General features: G+C 35.4%; 2 pseudogenes; one reads left to right on the plus strand and one right to left on the minus strand.

The window, feature by feature from the left end:
* Positions 1–12,001, plus strand: part of LOC132278169 (protein STRICTOSIDINE SYNTHASE-LIKE 4-like) — a 35,772-nt pseudogene extending 23,771 nt beyond the window's left edge.
* Positions 12,002–12,179: 178 nt separating this feature from the next.
* On the minus strand, positions 12,180–17,576 carry LOC132278170 (ATP-dependent DNA helicase Q-like 3; annotated as a pseudogene).
* Positions 17,577–20,627: the final 3,051 nt, after the last annotated feature.

Raw genomic sequence — 20,627 nt, forward strand, 5'->3', positions numbered from 1 at the left:
CTAGCACTAAAGGGATTCTTCCCTTAGAAGTCGAAGTTAGAGGAAGGACATCTTTTGCAGCATTTTTTTATTTATTAAATCCACAGCTTCTTACAATTTGTTATTAGGCCGTGACTGGATTCATCCAAATATGTGTATCCCATCCTCATTACACTAGATACTAATTTTTTGGGATGGAGATAAGGTGAAAATAGTGAATGCCGATGATAAGCCATTTGTGTCAAAAGTGTATATATGACGAAGAATGTGTTCCTATTTGATTTGTGGGAACAGGAGCCGATGGAAAACCTACCTCGACAACCATGAGAAGAAGTCTTGCCGATCGTAAAGTCGGCGAGTTGCAGTAGGAAAATTCTAGGCCGGAGGTAGAAATCCCTCGGCTTACTGTAATTAAAGAAGAAGTTGTTAATAGAGGTAAAACTTGAGAAAAAAACAGCTCAGCAGCAGGCTTTTAGGGCCACTTGCATTAGGTTACAAGCATACATAGCCAAAAAATGGCTAGAAAAGGAAGCAAAAATAAAGCCAAGACCATCGGCTAATTTTGCTGACGTTGATCAAATCGATACCGAAAAGTTAGATGCTATTTAGTTGGAAGACTTGGAATTGGCACCAGCTAAGCTTGATGATCTTAAAGTAGAAACTTAAGATCCATTAAAGGAGATGAATTTAGGCACTGATGCAAAGCCTAGACCAATTTACATCAGTGCACTGTTAAAACCAGAATTACAAGCCGAGGTTATCGGCATGTTAAAGGAATAGAGTGACTGTTTTGCTTGGAATTATAAGGAAATACTGGGTTTATCCAAAGATCTGGTGGAACATCAGTTGCCCATTAAGGATGGCTACAAGCCATATAAACAACCACCTCATCGAATGTCTCAAAAGGTGGTAGACAAAGTCAAGGTGGAAATCGAACGATTGTTGGGTGCTGGCTTCATTCGAACTACTAGGTATGTTGAATGGTTATCAAATGTAGTCTTTATTATTAAGAAGAATGGAAAACTACATATATGTGTCGATTTTCGAAGCATAAACTTGGTAACCCCAAAAGATGAGTGTCCAATGCCGATAGCCGATCAACTGATTGATGCTGCTGTAAAATACGAAATTATGTCTTTTATGGATGGACACTCAGGATATAATCAGATTTATATAGCTGAGGAGGATATCCCAAAGACAGCTTTTAGATGTCCAGGATCGATTGGAACTTTTTAATGGGTGATAATGCCTTTTGGTTTGAAAAATGCTGGCGCTACATATTAGCGAGCTATAAATTCTAATTTTCATAATATGCTCAGCAAGTTTATAGAGGTGTATATTGATGATGTGGTGGTCAAATCAGCAACAAAAAAAGAGCACTTGGTTCACCTCAAAGCATCTTTTGAGAGGTTGAGGGCTCATAAGTTGAAAATGAATCCAATAAAATGTGCTTTTGGAGTATTGGCAGGAAACTTCTTGGGTTTTTTAGTACACTAAAGGGGAATAGAGATCGATAGGATTAAACTTAGGTAATTATTGATGCTAGTGCACCGAGAAGCAAGAAGAAATTACAGAGATTACTTGGTCAGGTGAACTATCTCAGGCGATTTATTGCTAATATAGCTAGTAAGTTAAATGTGTTTTCCCCGCTACTCAAGTTGAAGACGATGGAAGAATTCAAATGGTCTGTAGCAATTTCCTGACTTAATTTTTGTTCTGAAGAGAGTAGAGATTTCTAAAAATAATGCCGATTTAGTTATATTATATGAATAAAAAAGGTAATATAGTGAAATCAGGCAAAAAGAAATTACATTGGGAGATTCAGCAGCAGTTTTCTTTTTCTTGGATATAGCTTCGTCCTCGTCCACTTCATCATCATCTATCAATACAAAGTGTCTCTTGGCTCTTGACTTTTTAGTAGGTTTCTTTCCTACAGTTTTCCTTCTTGTTGTCTTCTGGAAAAGAAGTATTAGCAAGAAAAGTGGCATGTGTCAAAAGAGTGAATATGGTTCGATTATGAGTATTACCTGAGGAGTTGAAGATAGGGGTATACTTTGGAGAGGGACATAAAAATCAATATGGGTTTCCTCAGACTTGGTAGGTATTGATTTTTCTAGTGATTTGGAATGGGTACCTGGACTTATGTTAGTAAGCATGTAAATAAAATAGAGGTTTATATGAAAAGGACAAGAATATAACACTTACTTTGCCGAGACCGAGATCTAGTCCTACCTACAGAAGCTGTGGGAGGAAGATGAGTTGGTACTGTATTTGTTACATTCTGTGGTTCACGAGTGGCAATAAGATCAACGGGTTCAATGGAATCCACACCTTGGAAATTGAGGGAGATAAATTTGTAGGATCCAAGGAGATTGCACACAAGTTGACTGGAATCTACAGTCTTGGTAAAATTGATATATGAGGACCACCAGGTTTCAAAGCTTGGATCTATATGTGGTTCTTCCAAAAAGGACTTATACTGAAATTCTTGAAGACGCTGGGTAAATCGATTGGTTATATCCTGAATCTGTTCACTGTTTGAAAGCTTGACCCGCCGATGATAATTCTTGTTATAGGAAAAATGGGATGGCAATGGAATCATTTGTGTCAATCTAAATTGTTGTGCTAATTGAGCTGAGTTATAGAATTCTACCCCAGTTCGGCTCTTTGGAAGGTGGGGAGCGACAGTATTATAAGGAATGTCACTAGCAATTAAGAAATGGCCCCAAGAGTTGTTGTGAATTTCAATCTGTTCTGCCAAAGACTCGGCAGTCGGAGGAAACAACCAAGAGCGAGCTAACCGATATTTGGAAAAAGGAAGAAATTGGGATTGGGTTCTGATCTTACACTGGTGATAGAAAAACTGAAAACAATCATACCCAAATGATAGTAAGGGATCGCTAGTCGTAAGCCGAATGGGGGGAGCTAACTCAAGGAAGTACGCATGTAGCCAGAATTGATAAATCCAAAGAGGGCCTCCAGACCTTGAGAAATTGGAGGTAATGAGATCGGATAAGCCTCTATACACGGAAGCTAAAAGAAATGGAGCTAAGGCCATGGGTTTTCCTTTGGATAATGCAATGGCTAACTAGGTAAGGTCTTTGGTGATTTGAATAGTAGGGGCACACAGCAAATATCTACACAACCACAACAGTAAAAAACCTATGTGTTCTTGTTCATCTACTTCCGTCCCATCTTCCCCTAACATTTCCTTTTAAAATGGGCCATACGACTGTATATAGGGTTTAGACCCTTTTTGTTCTGGAAAATAAAAGGAGGTCTTTTCATCTTGGAGGAGATAATTGATTTCATCTCCTCCAAGCCTTAACCTCATTAGAAAACAGATATCCCTCAAGGTAGGGGCCATCATACCACAGTGCAAGTGTAGTGAATTGGTTGTGGATGACCAGAAGTGCAAAGAAGCAAAAAATAACGCTCGGTCAAAGGTAAAAAGGATTTTACTGAGTTGGATGATGTCATAAATACCCATCCTATTCCACTGCTCTCCTTTCGCTGCTGATACACGATCCACCCAGTCGTTCCATTGGAACCTTGGTAGATACCAATTTCTGACAGAGAGGGTTGGTCTGTTCCCTTCTGCTGTCAAATAGAGAGGTTTTGAGAAAGGAAGGTGTTGCTCGACTTATGGATAAATCAGAGATAACAAAGGAGGAAATCGATTAAGAAATGCTGGGCCAAGTCCCTTAGTGTTTTCTGTGATGTCGATCAACGTTGTTTGGACTAGGGTTTTGATTACAGATTTTGTCATTTAGGTATGAGATATTGCTTCGGGAAAGGGAGTTTCTAAAGTCAAATCACTTTGCTTCTGTGATTTTGAAGCCATGGTTGTAAGAAGGGAGGATTTAGTTGCAGAGGAGTTTCAGATAGAGAAGAACTTTAAGAGAGAGAGGATTGTGTTTGCAAAATTTGGTTCAAATGAGAGAAGAGGCGTGTTTAGTGGAAAACGAAGGGATTATTACAACGCAATTAATGAATGATAGGATGGGTTAATGTGATCGGCATTTTTTGGGAAATCCACTCCTGATATAACTCCAGGGATTATATGATATGTGCAATGTTCCAATGCAATGGGTGTATTCAAATTTTGGAAGCCGAAGGGTTAAAACGGCTACCAAAATGTGGGGGCATAGTTGACACCCATTTTGGTAATTGGGTTTGGGCTCCAATTGGACTTGATAAGCAGTGATATGATGGCATGGACCAAGAATATATGGGCCTAATGAATGATGATGTTTTAGAAGATCGGGCTGCACAAACATTGGGCTGAAGGATGCAGTAATAAGTTCGGGCTTGGATACATGGATTAAAGTACTAGATTTGGGTTGGAATTGGGATAACAGTGATACAGTGATATGGAAGTGGGCTACAGGAGATATGCAGTGACATGGCAGAATTTACACAAGGACAAAGCTACACACAAAGGCGTTATTGATCAGATGGAGTATTTTTGAAATATTATATGATTTTATGTTAAAAAAGATTTATATGTTTACCAGATTTTAGTTAGGAGTTAATATTTATCTAGGAACCTTAGTTTGAATTTAAATTTAGTAATAAGGTAGAATTTTATTGTAATCAGAGTACTTATTGATAGGAGTTTGTTTCTAATAATTTATATAAATAAACAAAAGAGCATGCTGAGGAAAAGGTCCAGCATCCTCAGAATTATTATTATTATTTGTTTGTTTTCTTAAGCTTTTCCAAGAATAACATCCTTGCTATTTTTTCTTTCTCTCTATCTATTTATCTTTCTCAATATCTCGTTCTGTCTCTCTCTTTCTCTCTCTCAATCCTTCCCTTTATATCTCTTTCTATATCTATTTCTCCCCTTTTCTACTCTCAAAACGTTACTATAATTTATTCATTGCAAAGTCCTTTTAACTAAGGCAAGTAGAACTCATTAAGGAGTTTATTTGTTCTCTTCCTCCTATAATCGCCTAAAGTCAACCATCTTTAAGAGACTACAAGTTGACAATTTATAATCGAACTATATATTTGGTTCTGGCATGCCTGCGAAATATCAAATTAAGAATCGGATCTTAGGAGCCGATTTTAGCGTCAACAGATATTAAGAGAAGTAATGGAAGCTAGGAACATTAGAGGATGATTGAGGGTGATATGTTACTTGGAATCACCACTATTACTGCAAGTCATCTCATTGTATGCGACTCTGAAAAGGTAATATATATATATATATATATATATATATATATATATATATAGATTCATATATATATATAGATACATATATATTAACTAGACTCAAAACAATTATTAATTAGTGTTGACACCCTTTTTGGTAAATTTTGTATTAATGAAATGGCAAACAATTTGGGTATAAATTGACACGTGGAAAAGGTTGCAGAAGCTATATTCAGAGACAAAGGAGATTGAAGCATTTGAATTATTTAATGGATAAGGATTATAATTTTAGTATTTTTCTTTTAGTTGATGTAAGTTAAATATTTATGTTTATCTTTAGAATTAGTTTATTTTAAACTTATAATTAGTTGGGTTATCGATAGGATTAGATTTTATTTCATATTAGTAATTAATTATTTGATAGAGTTTGATGTATTTAGAATGCTTGTGCATAGGAGTTTGTTTTTATGAATTATTCTATAAATAATCAAAGTGGCATGCTGAGATAGGGCCCAGCACCCCCAGAATCATTATTATTATTTGTTTTCTTTCTCAAGCTTTTCCAAGAATAGCATCTTTGCTATTTCTTCTTTCTCTTTATCCCTATCTTCTTATTCTGGTTCTCCCTCTTTCCTTCTATCTCTCTTTCTCTCTCTCTTCTTGCTATATCTATTTTCCTCCCCTTTCTATTCTCTTAATATTTTACTATAATTTTTCACTGATAAATTCCTTTTAACTAAGGCAATTCTGAACTCAAAGAGGAGTTTTTATTGTTCCTTTTTTTCCTTGCAATCACCTGAAAGTCAACTTTCTTAAAGGGACTGCAGTTGACAACTCACACTTGAATCACAGTATTGGTTCTCGCACGCCCGCAACATATTAATTCCGAATCGGATCTTAGGAGCCGATTTTAGCGTCAGCATTCTTGGCACGCCCGGTGGGACCCTACTAGGTGAGTAATTTATAGTAAAAAATATGCAGTCGGATTCTCAACTGACATACAACTATTCTGATCCGTCAAATCAGCCGATGTACCAGTATTCTAATCAGCCATATGGTTGGCCAGACGATTATCAGCATGTTCCAGCAACCGATTATCGACATGTTCCAGTTGCTGATTATCGGCAAACGCCAACAGTCGCTAATTATCGACATGTTCCAGCAGCCAATTATCTGCGTATTCCAGTAGTCGATTATCGGCAGATGCTAACAGTCACTGATTATCGGTAAGTTTCAACATCAGATTATCAGCAAGTTTCAATAGCCGATTATCGGCATGTTCCAACAGTCGATTATCGGCAAGTATCGATAGTCGATTATCGACGGATGCCAACATTTGATTATCGGTAGAAGCCAATAGTAACTGATTATCAGCAAGTTTCAGCAGTTGATTATCAGCAAGAAAGTTGGCCAGAATGTAAGCAAAGGATGAAAACACTAATGGCTCAAATACGGGAGGAAATACCCAAAGAGGAGAAGGAAAGAAAGAATTCCTCTAAGGGTACTTACTACAAAGACCCTAATTATGAAGTGTTCTTGCCTAAAGTTGATAATGAATTGGAAGTTGATGTTGCCGAGATTAACATAAAAAAGCCTTACATATGTAAATCAGCATGTCACCATGGTTGCTGCCATGAATGGAAGGGTACAAATCAACTGAAAGCAAAGCGACCTATGTACCAGAATTCTTTGCCGATTGTGACATCTAATAATCGGCAAAAATAATCATCAGTTGAAAGAATTGTTTTAACTCACTGTCCTCAGCCCAACTTCAAGAAAAGAAGAAAAAGACTAGCTGATGTTAATTTACAAGGGTACTTAGAAATCGGTTAAGAAAATCGGCTGAGGCAAAAGCGGTTGAAAGAAAATCAGCTATGACAAAATCGGTTGAAAGAAATTCGGCTAAAAAACCAGCGGCTGCTGGGGAGCATGTGATTGCAAACCCCAAACAAAAGTTGGTTGATCCATACGCTCCATTTCAGCATGCCGATTATAGTGAGGTCATGCTTGTTGATCAATGGACTTTTGGGCATGATGCAGTCCTGCCGATTGAACCGAATGTAAAATCAGCAAAGGTTATTCAACGACATATCTTGACTCATGCTGATTATAGTGAGGTTATGCTTACCGATCAATGGAATTTTGGACATGATTCAGTCTTGCCGATAGAGTTGAATGCAAAATTGGCTGAAAGAAAATCAGTTAAGAAAACTCCTTCCTGGCAAAATGTCATAGAGATAATAGGCAGATCGGCTAGAATGACGCTTCACATGAATTTAATTATTGCCGATCATGATCATGATTTGCTAGCGAAGTTGGAAAATGCATGGGGGGCAAATCCTTCATTGGTTTATAGGCTGACAATATCGGCAAACTTTTTAAGAATCTAGGAAGAAGCCTAAACCAGAAGATTTGGTTAATATGAAATAAAGATCATCTTAAAGGTGATTCAGAAGAAATAAAACTTTGGAACTCGTTGATTTGCAATCTGATTCCAAGTGACTAGAGTAACCTCTGTTCAAAATTTCCTTCCAATGTACTTTAAATTTCAAATATCTTATCGGCTTGAGCGGTCGACAGTCGATAAGACATTTAAAATTGGGAGGCATTGTTGACACCCGTTTTGGTAAATTTTGTATTAATGACATGGCAACCAATTTGGGTATAAATTGACACGTGGAAAAGGTTACAGAAGCTACATTCAGAGGCAAAGGAGATTGAAACATTTGAATTATTTAATCGATAGGGATTATAATTTTAGTATTTATCTTTTAGTTAATGTAAGTTAAATATTTATGTTTATCTTTAGGATTAGTTTATTTTAAACTTATAATTAGTTGGGTTATTGATAGGATTAGATTTTATTTCATATTAGTAATTAGTTATTTGATAGAGTTTGATGTATTTAGAATGCTTATGCATAGGAATTTGTTTTTATGAATTATTCTATAAATAATCAAAGTGGCATGCTGAGATAGGGGTCCAACACCCTCAGAATCATTATTATTATTTGTTTGCTTTCTCAAGCTTTTCCAAGAATAGCATCCTTGCTATTTCTTCTTTCTCTTTATCCCTATCTTCTTATTCTCGTTCTCCCTCTTTCCTTCTATCTCTCTTTCTCTCTCTCTTCTTGCTATATCTATTTTCCTCCCCTTTCTATTCTCTCAATCTTTTACTATAATTTTTCACTGATAAAGTACTTTTAACTAAGGCAATTCTGAACTCAAAGAGGAGTTTTTATTGTTTCCTTTTTTTCTCGCAATCACCTGAAAGTCAACTTTCTCAAAGGGACTATAGTTGACAATTTATATTTGAACCATATATTTGGTTCTGGCACGCCCGGTTTACATCAAATTAAGATCGAATCTTAGGAACCGATTTTAGTGTCAACAATTAGTAGACAAATTAATATAATGATAATTATTATGATGGATCAATTGATGTGCAGGGTTTGCTTAAGGTTGGTGAAGACGGGACAACTGTTCTTGTTTCACATGTTAATAGCATCAAAATAAGGTAAGAGCATTAATTATTAGTACTTTATTAGGGTAAATTAAAAAAAAAAAAATTAAAGCAACTAGCTTTACACCCTTATGTTGTGTTCGGCATTGATTTGGAACTTTAGAATTGAAATCGGTGGAATTACAAAAATAAGAGTTAGTTTAATTTTTTGAATTGTTTTTCTTTAATTCTAATTTCAAAATTCCAATTTCACAGTCAAATATATTTTAACATGTGGTACTCTTCTTAATAAAAATCTTCATTTTGGTTGATATCTCCCTTCTTTATTATAAGGACAATTGAGACTTTTCCGAGAAATATCACATGTTAAAATATTCTGAAACCATAGTATGTTGTAAGTTGTGCAACACAATTAACTAGATACAAAACATTATTTCAAGCCTTAATTAGTAGTGTTATTCTCACACGTGTAATGTTAGAACATTAGAACGGTTCTGATGCGCCCGATGGATACACGGGCACATCGAAGGTATTCATAAGTGAGGAATGTGTTGGGATTTAATCGAGGTTTGAATGCGTTATTTTCCTTGGTATTAGTCTCTGACTCTTGGAAGCTATACCCTTTATATGTATGTCTCAAATGCATCTATGGGTCAATGCTCTCTAAAGTCTCAATCATTTATAATGTTTCTTATCACATTTAAATTATTACGTTATATATGGATGGGGGTTGATCAGATTTGCTGATGATGTGATAGAAGCATCGGACGGTAGCCTGTACTTCAGTGTTGCAAGCACCAAGTTTGGACTTCACAATTGGCACCTTGACATGCTTGAGGCTAAACCTCACGGCCAGCTTCTCAAGCATGATCCTTATCAAATCACACCTCTACATTGCCTGATCATCTTCATTTTGCAAATGGTGTTGCACTCTCCAAAAACCAAGATTATCTGGTGGTCTGCAAAACATGGAAGTAAGTATTTAAGTAAATTTATCATTATTCGTAGTTTTACCTCGACATGTAGAGAGACACTGTTTCATTATTTCGAACTTGTCACAATTTATTATAACTTTTTATGTTTGTGGGTCAGATTTAGGTGCCTCAAGTATTGGCTAGATAAGGAAAACAGAGGAGAAGCAGAGATCTTCATTGACAATCTTCCTGGTGCACCTGATAACATCAATCTTGCTCCTGATGGCTCATTCTGGATCGCTCTCCTCCAGGTATATAAACACTTCAATCCAAACTCTTATCAGAAATTAACATGATTGATTACGAAATAACCATTAAACTAATATATAGTTTGTAATTTTCTTTTATATAATATATGTGATGACGGTCTATATCACAAACCTAGCTAGCTCATGGCTCTTAAAGTCCTACTGCCCCAGAAAATTGAAGCATTATAATGCAACTTATAATCTTATAGAGCTAACAACAAAACTGTGATGTGTGTGCAGTTAACGCGAGTCAAGCGAAGGAACTTTGAGTTTGTGCATAGCTCCAAATCATCCAAACATTTGCTAGCAACCTTCCCAAAATTGTACCAGCTAGTTGTAAACGGAGTGCGAAAGAAAGCAATGGTAGTAAATGTGGAAAGCAATGGAAAGATAATGAGGAAGCTTGAAGATCCTAATGGAGAAGTGATGTCTTGTCCTTCGTGACGTCGGCCCTTGAGTTCGAGGACCATCTCTCTACCTGGGAAGTCTAAACACCAATTTCATTGGAAAATTACCATTGAACATAGTATAATACTAATCAGTCATGAATGTCTTGTACCAATAAGGACATTAGTATAATAACCCTCAGATCGTAGTTAGTTCAAGGAAGCACCTGTCAGTGATCGTTGAATGGTACATGGACAATCTCATTGGGCTAAACGACTATATGCATGTGTGTGTGTGTGTGTATATATATATATATAAACATAACATTAGTATAACCCTAAGCTCGTGTATATATATATATATATAAACATAACATTAGTATAACCCTAAGCTCGTAATTAGTTCAAGGTAGCACCTATCACTCAAGCAACTATTTGTTGGTACTATATATGACAGAAATCAGTGTCCTAATCTTTCTATAATCACAAGTTATGGTGTGCGCAATGCAACAATCAAATGAACCAAGAACATGCGCAAACACATACCTATATATTCGATCATGAACAAAAACATTCAATTTAATGGAAGTATGATATATATGCTTTTATAATAAGAGAAAATGTGAGAAAATCTTCAAAAAGTTATAAAATAAAAAATAAAAAATAAAATAAAAAATAAAAAAAGGAAGGTAATGTGCAAATAAAACTCTTATACTATGAGATTATTAGCATTTACACACCTTCTTGGGCATTTTTGGAAGAGTAAATGGGTAAAATGAGTATTACAACATTACTTTATATTAAATTTCTGTTTGATAGGTGTTTTCGAACAATGTTAAAAGAATAACGGAGTTATTAGCACACTTTTTTTCAAATAGGAATTGAAAGTGTTATGCCGAGTATACATTTGGGGTTTTTTTTGCACTTCGCCCTAACTCCAATATATCTATCGTGAAAAATTTCGAGTATAATGAGGTGATCGAAATACCCTCAGATTGTGTTCAGTTGCATGAAATATTTTTTGCACTTCACCCTAACTCCAATATATCTATTCTTATTTCGAACTTGTAATCATTGTCACAATAGTTTAGATTTATTTTATTTTATTTTTATGTTTGTGGGTCAGATTTAGGTGCCTCAAGTATTGGCTAAATGGGGAAAACAGAGGGAAAACAGAAATCTTCATTGACAATCTTCCTGGTGCACCTGATAATATCAATCTTGCTCCTGATGGCTCATTCTGGATCGCTATCCTTCAGGTATATAAACACTTCAATCCAAACTGTATCAGAAATTAAGACCGTTAAATTAAATATATAGTTTGTAATTTTTTATATAATATATGAGATGACGGTCTATGTCACAACCTAGCTAGCTCATGGCTCTTAATGCCCCAATAAAATTGAAGCATTTATAATTGAGAGTAATGTACCTTTTAATTTTATAGAGCTAACAAGAGAAGTATGTGATGTGTGTGCAGTTCGTGCGAAGGAACTTCGAGTTTGTGCATAGCTCCAAAGCATCCAAACATTTGCTAGCTACGTTCCCAAAATTGTACTAGCTAGTAGTAAACGGAGTGCGACAGAAAGCAATGGTACTAAATGCTGACAGCAATGGAAAGATAATCAAGCAGCTTGAAGATCCTAATGGAGAAGTGATGTCCTTCGTGACATCGGCCCTCGAGTTTGAGGACCATCTCTACCTGGGAAGTCTAAACACCAATTTCATTGGAAAATTACCATTGAAATTTGTATTATACCAATCAGTCATGAATGTCATGTATGAATAAGGACATTAGTGTAACCCTAAGATCGTAGTTGGTTCAAGGAAGCACGTGTCGATGATTGTTAAATAGTAAATGGACAATCTCATTGGACCAAACGACTATATATGCACGTGTGTGTATATGTAAATCTGACTTCGACCACTCAAGCAACTATTTGTTGGTACTGTGACAGAAATCAGTGTCAGAAACGCCTATAATCACAAATTATATTTAGTTAGTAAAGAATTTGGACCATACATGTCTGGTGTGCGCAATGCAACAATCAAATGAACCAAGAACATGTGCAAAAGCAAACCAAATTTCTTCATTCCTAATTTCTGTCGGTCTATCTAACAAAGAGGATGATGTTGGAGAAGAATTCATTTTCAAGGTTATGCTTTCGGAAGTAGAACCAGTACTTGTGCTGAGCCTAGTCATCAATTCTGTGAAATTTGAGGTTGAAAGCCACCTCACTGTACTTGCTACTTGTGAATAATAGAACAATTTCCCAGACTTCCCATATTTCTTGTAGCACTCATCTTCGAGGAAGGTGGCTGATGTTTCCAAGTCAATCCTGAAACCCAAACAGCAAGCAAAGAGATACTCCCATGGTCAAATACAAGAAACTAGGTTATTCGTAAGAAAATTGCAAGCCTCAACATGGGAGTTGTTTACGTCCATGAGCAAGGGTCAAAAGGAGAGAGAGAGAGAGAGGGAACTTTTGAATAGATTAGAATTTAGAATCATTGGCTATATAAAGTGTGCACACTGTAAGTTGCTAAGCCGCTGCTGAGTTTCCTTCAAAGCATTTAATAATCTTTGCTTCCTTGCTTCTCTCAGCTTTTCAGATATGGCATTCTTGTCCAATTTATTGTTCTGTTAACAGCTTCAAGGTTAGTGGGCGTGCAGGCAAAGAAACTTTAGAGCAGTTAGAACTTAAAAGTACAGATCTATTGCGGCATATAAGACAATATTTCTAGCTCATGAACAAAAACATTCATATTTATTCTACAGCAAACAAAATTCAATTTAATGGAAGTATGATATATATGTTTTTATAATAAGAGACCATACACAAAGATAACAACTAGTCCTGCAATAAATGTGTGTATAAGGTGAATCTCATCTCAGATTTCAGACTTTCAGTCTGATTGACTGAACTTTAAAATCTATATAGCTTTGCAAACAGGTATGTCAGGTTACTCATATTCCAGTAAGACCACTTCAATTGAAAGATTTCTATCTGCAAAAAATTTAACTCCTATAATTTAAAAGGTTCAAACTTCAAAGCATTCAAAGGATTGATGTAGTGATCCTCGCAGTGTAGATCCTTGTCGCTGTTAAATGATTAAATATCTCTAACCACCTCAGTATCAACTTAGAGCAAGATTTTAGTGAGTTACAAACATTTCAATTCAGTCAAGAAAATATTATTATTACCACCAAGCCTTCAACCCTGATACCTATTGAAACTAAGTTGGTTCTCCAAGAAAACACTAGACAAGACAGATAAAAGAAAAAACCAACCCGTTTGTCAGGGATTTTATTCTGATAATAATTCTCTTCTGCACGATGCAACAACTCAATCTTCTCATTTAGTCTTGATTTTGATGATAACTTTGACCGGGCTAGGCTCTTTGCAACATCAATACCATCTGGCAGTAGAAGTTTATGAAAACTATCAAAAAAAAAAAAAAAAAGAAACACTTTACAGTTTTAAGATACAATTGTTACACGGACTCTTGAAAAGTGATGCAGTACTTCCGATATATGCGTTAAACACGTCTGGTTGGACATGCACCAAGCAAGCAATATCCAATAAACAAATTTATTATATGACTATACAAAAAATACTATCTTATCAAGTCTCTTTGGTACGTTATTACTTTAAAATGAGTGAAGCCCATAGAAAATGATAGAAGAATATTGGATATTGAGCCGTGTCCATTCCTTGATATGTAATAACGTAATGGAGATTTACCTCCATTTGTAATTGTACTATTTTGATTTTATCCTATAAAAAAATAAAAATAAAAAAAGAAAAAAGAAAAGAAAGAAACCTCCATTCAGGAAAAAAAGATATTGAGCCGTGTCCTTGGGTTTAAGAATTGGATGAAACTGACGCTAAAAACACATACATACACCAACACACATACTGAATTTATGTAACATAGCTTATCACAAGAAACGCATGTGCAAACACACACCTCATCATTACAGAGGCACTTGATAATATATTCAACATTTAATGAATTTCCAGGAAATGGATATACCATCACAATCAGATATATCTTCCTCAGACCCACTTGCTTCATCATTGCGATTCCAGAATTCTGAGAATTGTTCTTCATCAATCAGATTTGAGGAGCTGAAATAAAAACCCTGTATGAATTAGCTTCTCAAGCAACACTAAAATCAAATTTTGTATGACCTTAAGGCTCACTCGCTTTAGAATAAAGGAAAGCCAACCTCTGTATCTTCAAAATTATCAGTTAGAAGACAGGAACCATGGAAGAGATGAAAATTTGAATATAACCCAAATGTCACAGTAGAAAATCTCCAGCATTCAAGTGAGCCAATAGATCTGTTCAACTTCAACAATCAAGTAGTTGGTGCTTAAACTCTTGCAAAATGATTACAGAACAGACTATACGGCATGTAGTGGTTTACAAAATTGTCCTGGATTCTGGTAATCATGTCTCAATCACAAACGCCTATAAGCACTAATTCAATTCATTCACCATACCCGAAAAAAATATAATATTAAAAACTATATAATTGGTCAAATCTCTTGGCCATCAATCTTCCCATTCGCTTGTGTTAGAATATTGAATCATGTATTGGCAAATTTCTTACTTTAAAAGTAGGGTTGTAAGTGTTGACCCTAAAGGTCATTCAAAGACCGTTTAATGATTTTGATGATTACAAAACATTAAAAGTGTTCTCGGACTAATGTTTACATTGAGCATGCAGAGCAAAGGGATAAAATACGCCAAGCAATTACAACCAAGCAAACAAGATGAAGATACCATTTCGAGATTACCTCAGGCATAATGCAATCATGATCAACTTGAAGAAAAAGGGGTAAATAGATTGGTGAGTGATTAGGATCTCTGTCAAAGTAATTCATGAATTAATTTGAAGCTCATATATATAGGCCCATGCATTTACTTCAAATTCATTTTTACAAGATCTTGCATTTTTAAAGAAAAATCAAAATTTCCTATTATAACTGGTTAGGAAGGTCTATCTAACCGATTAGAAGAATGGGCAGAACACGCACATTGTGAAATTAGTCCTATAACCGGTTAGGAAATATCATCTAACCGAGTAGATGAGCAAAACAGAGAGCGACCTGATCAACTGGATCTTATAACCGGTTAGAAAGATGGTTCTAACCGATTAGATCAACGCACAGAATGATGCATCCAATTATATCTTGTCATAACCGGTTAGGAGAACCTAAGTAACCGATTACCTTCGCTCAAATAGAATACAATTTTTTCTTGGCCAATGATGTAACCGGTTAAGAGAACCTATGTAACCAGTTATCTTCGCTTAAACAGAATACCACTTCTCTTGGCCAATGATGTAACTGGTTAGGAAGCCTTTTGTAATCGGGTAGTTGATCTAAAATTGAAAAGATCCTCTAGCTGATGTAACTGGTTAGGAAGAATCCTGTAACCGGTTAGATAAATGAGCTAAGATAGATCTGAAAATTCAGTATTTATTGCTCCAACGGTTACTTACTCATTTAATGCTCCACAACCAACTTCAACAGTCATATTTGAGCAATTAATGCACTTCATCTTCCTAGCTCCTTATTCTATATAAGTTCAAGCATTGATGAAGGTAAGTGCGCGGTTGGGAGAATATTTGAAATATCATTCAAGAGCATTTACTCTAGCATTTATTCATTCAACCATATTAGACTTGAGCTTCATTCTGATTCATTTATTACTCTAGTCTTGTGAGCTTACATTTGTATATCTATCTTGAGAGAGATTCAATCTTGTATTTCAACAACAAACTCTTCTACAAATTTGTAAGGATTGGTGTGACCCAAAGAAGCCTAGGAGAAGGGAGTTCTCCTAGCAAGAAAGAGAAGTAAGGGTTTGCTTCATGTGAAGGTTTGCTCTCCACCCTTAAGGAGAAGCTTTAGTAGATTGGAAAGTCTTAAGAGGGATCTTGAGCTAAGGAGTAGGAATTTCTGAACCTCGCTAAAATCTCCGAGTCATTGTTTGCAATGTCTTATCCCTATGTCTCTTACATTTATGCTTTGTATCATTTATCTACCATAATTGTTTATTGCATATTTTTTTATTGGAAATTAAATTTGTAAATCTGAAAAATTCCTCATCGATTCTATTCACCCCCCTCTAGAGTCAATTAGTGTCTAACAGTAAGATTAAACAAAATGTCATGAGTCAATGTGTTTGCAACCAAATAAGCTGATGAAGATAAAGAACACGCTAAACTATTCATCAAGCTCAATCAAATATCTACATTAAGGTAAGATGAGATCTTAGAAGACAGGAATCTAGGTTGGAGCTATTTATTAGACAGAGGACTTCCTGTAACCTAGATTTGATTATGTGAAGATTCAATTAATGATTAAACAAGTTTTTAAAAATCAAGGATGTCGATTGATTGAAAGATTGATGGATCGATCGAACTTTTGAATGGGAAAATAAGTTTGAAGACAATGAGCTTCGAAAGAAGCTTCAATAACTCGAACATCACTTGAACTAATTCCAGTATGCTTCAACCTATAGAATAATCAATAAAAATTGGCTAGTACATCATTCAAAGGTTACTGGAAAAGCCCGATTGATCGATCTGATTTAAAAATTATTTGGAAACTCTTGAAATAAATCTTTTACTTGGGTTTAATTTCCCATTTTACATAGTACTCCTTTATTGGCTATAAATGTGAGATTTTTTAGAGATAAGAAGCTGAGAATCAATCTCGGGTTTCTAAAGAACATCACATTCCATGTGATTAAAGGATTCAAAGAAAGGAGCAAATCAGAGATTCATCAAGCAACCATCGAATAATGAAAAAGCAAAGTTTCTGATATAGCACTAACATTCCGGTTCGCTGATAGAATTAGAAATAAAGTACCTGCTTATATATATTCGAGAAGATCCATTTTTGTGGCAAAAGGCAGTAGCTGAGAGCTCCTCCAAATACTTGCAACCAGAGTCGGATGTTTGCAGGCATCACATGATTTTTTACATAGTGATGCAGGTACCTGCTTCAAAACATGATGCCATAAGTGGCATAACTTGAACATTGGTAACAATACAAATCATCCTAATGTCTATAGGACCATGCATAAACTAGATAAAATTACCTGTTCTCCAAAACTCTCAAGAATTTTCTTCATATGGTAACCAGAACATTCAGAGTACTCGACCATCTACATGCATAATACGCTTAAGCTCCTTGAAACATCAGTTACAAATAGACGGGATTGAGACTTACTTTGTTGAAGTCTACTAACGACTTCTTTGATGACCCATCTTCCGAGCCCGACGACTGCATCTTCTTGCTTTCAGCATTGTTTAGAATAAATTCATGCAACATATTCTTCATGTTTCAATCAAAATTCTACACCTTGCAAACAAAAGAAATCAGAGATCGTGGTGCAAAAATGGCAATCCAACCATTTTTCTCCTATCATCCATTCCGTAGTACAATACACTTCTAGAGGGCAATTGATCTCAACCAGCTATGCCTGACTCTTGATAGAAGGCTTCCATTGACTTAGGAATATTGAAGTAGCAAACAATTCGGACATCCTTTCGGTCTATACCCTAGACATATTACGCATAACCCATTAGTTCAAAATGTATCTGCTTAACAATACCTCCCGTTAGAAAAAAGTGGAAAAAGTTTGTTAGAATATTGTGGCTCAATTTTTATAGCCAACTTAGCATTGTATCATTGATTCTATAAGCATCTTGCATCAGCACCTTGGGCTCCAAGAATGTGTGCCCAACAAGTCTTTTGAGTGGTCACCAAGCAGCCTATGTATGACCAACAAGCTGTGGTATGTGTGGGCAACAAGAATACATGAGTGTCCAACAAGCTCAAGTTAGTGATTTCTTGGCTATAAATAGCCTGCACTCCATGGTGGTTTGGCATCCTAAATCATCAGAGTTTGTAATATCAGTTGATGTGTGAGAGAGATTTTGGGTGTTATTTGGGTTTTGGGTGTGAGCCACTTTTTCTTGTATCTTTTTATTTCTATAGTGAAATATTGTTCTGTCTTCTCTCCGTGGATGTAGGCATAGCCAAACCACGTAAATTCTTGTCTCGTTTGTGTGTGTGCTATTTTATTTTTCTTGTCATTAATTTTTCTCTTTTGTTCTCAAAACTCCTATTCGATTCTTTTTTCACAGCCATTTTGTCTTGTATCTCTTTATTTTTATAGTGAAATATTGTTCTGTTTTCTCCCTGTGGATGTAGGCATAGCCAAACCATGTAAATTATTGTCTCGTTTGTGTGTGTGCCTATTTTTTTTCTTGTCATTATTTTTCTCTTGTTCTTATAAACTCCTATTCGATACTTTTTTCATAACAAACTGGTATCAAAGCTCAGGTTCGTGTATATTATGTACAGATACTGTTCTCACGCATGGTATTGTTCGCATATATTATTCGGGTACCGTTCACAAATACAATACTATTCACCGAGAAATTTTTTAGGGAGTTTTTTGAGATGTCGACTAGATACAAAATTGAGAAATTTGATGGTAAGATTAGTTTCAGTCTTTGGTGCATTAAGATGCAGGCCCTGCTGACTCAGCAAGGTCTAAAGAAAGTGTTGTTCGGGAAGGACAAGTTGCCAGAAACTATGTCCAATGAAGACAAGGATGAGGTCGATGAAAAGGCGCGCAGTGCAATTATTTTGAATCCAGCTGATGAGGTGCTGCGTGAAGTTATTGATGAAGACACGGCGGCAAAGTTGTGGCTGAAATTGGAGAGTCTGTATATGACAAAGTCTTTCACCAATAGACTTTACCTGAAACAGAGACTCTACACTTTTCGTATGAAGGAAGGTATGCCTCTTAAGAAGCATATTGATAATTTCAATTCTATTATTATGGATTTGAAAAATACTGATGTTAAAATTGATGACGAGGATCAAGCTCTTATTTTGTTGTGTCCTTTGCCTTCTTCCTATGAGCATTCTGTTACCACATTACTCATTACAAGAAATTAGGGTTTTAGTGACAGTCAAGACCGTCTCAAAAAGCCCTAAAACCGTCACTAGTGATCAAATCCGTCTGTCACTAATTAGAGCGTCGCAAAAGATTTTTAGGGACGGAAAAAATTGACTGTCACCAAAAAAACTCAAGCTGTAGGGACGGACTTACTGTCCCAAATAATACTGTCACTAAAATTTATTAGGGACGGTATTTACCGTCCCTATTGCTTTATTTTTTTTAATTTTTTTTATTATATTTGTGACAGTTTGAAACTGTCCCTAATGCTTTATTTATTTATTTAATTATTATTATTATTATTATTATAATTATTGGTATGCTAAATTTTGTGTTTTTGCATTTTTTTTATTTTTTATTTTGTCAAGTTTTTTTTATGACAAATTAGAAATCCAAATATTCAGCATAAGAGAGACAGAAATAAACCATTAATTATCATAATAAAATGTTTACAACACAGTATAATATTAGCCAAATATTCAACAAAACATACCAACTCAAATAATCCATTAACCAAAAAGATTACACAATATTAACTAAATATTCAGCTAGAATGCTCAAATGTCTTTAATATTCAATTGACTAAAGAGAAGACAATCATATTGGTCATTCAGGTGGTTGTGGTAGTGGTGCTGACTGCCGCTGAAAGATGAACAACTGAGCTTCCCTTCATAAGATGATTATACTTGCAATCAAATCCATATTTGCATCTCCCAGTGGTAATGAAATATCGGCATTCAGGTTGATTAAGTCACTCAAGTAGAAGAAGAACTGATGTAGACAACATATGCAACTGTCCACGGGAACCTGAATCATCTTGATTCTTGGAGTTGTAAATAACATTGGGTCCAAGAACACTGCTAGAAGATGGCTCATACTTCACTGATTGACATTGTAAACATGAATTAGAAATACAATAAATGACACTTAAATTAACTAAAAAAAGCCTCAACCCCAACTAATTGCAGTAAGTGATAATTTTGTAAACTTCCAGAGATAATTGACCAAACCATCCCCAATATATAATATAATAATGAAACCTGTAGTGTCCTTTTACATCAAAATTGTTAAAGAAGACATAAGTATATTTCTAAATAGGTAGATCCTTACTGACTCGCTAGTGTAGACAAAAACCATGAAAAGAACTGCAACAATCCATTTTTACAGCTAGAAAATAACCAAATTAAGATAAACTAAGTCCCCCAATTGAATTACAAATAAACACAACCTCATCATTCATTTAATTTAGGATCTTATGAATTTGACAGAAGTAATCAAAATTCACCAGACCTGAGTTAATCATGAAGTAATGATCTTTAGTCAAGAACATATATCTGTCAGTCTGAAGTGGTGAAGGTTGTCATCGTAGCCTTGAAAAAGGACATTTTGTGATTGGACCCTAGAAGTAGCAAAACACC

Source organism: Cornus florida, unplaced genomic scaffold, assembly GCF_030987335.1.
Source record: "Cornus florida cultivar Cherokee Brave unplaced genomic scaffold, ASM3098733v1 CherokeeBrave_3.0.0_Hap2_Chr10, whole genome shotgun sequence".
Lineage (NCBI taxonomy): Eukaryota > Viridiplantae > Streptophyta > Magnoliopsida > Cornales > Cornaceae > Cornus > Cornus florida.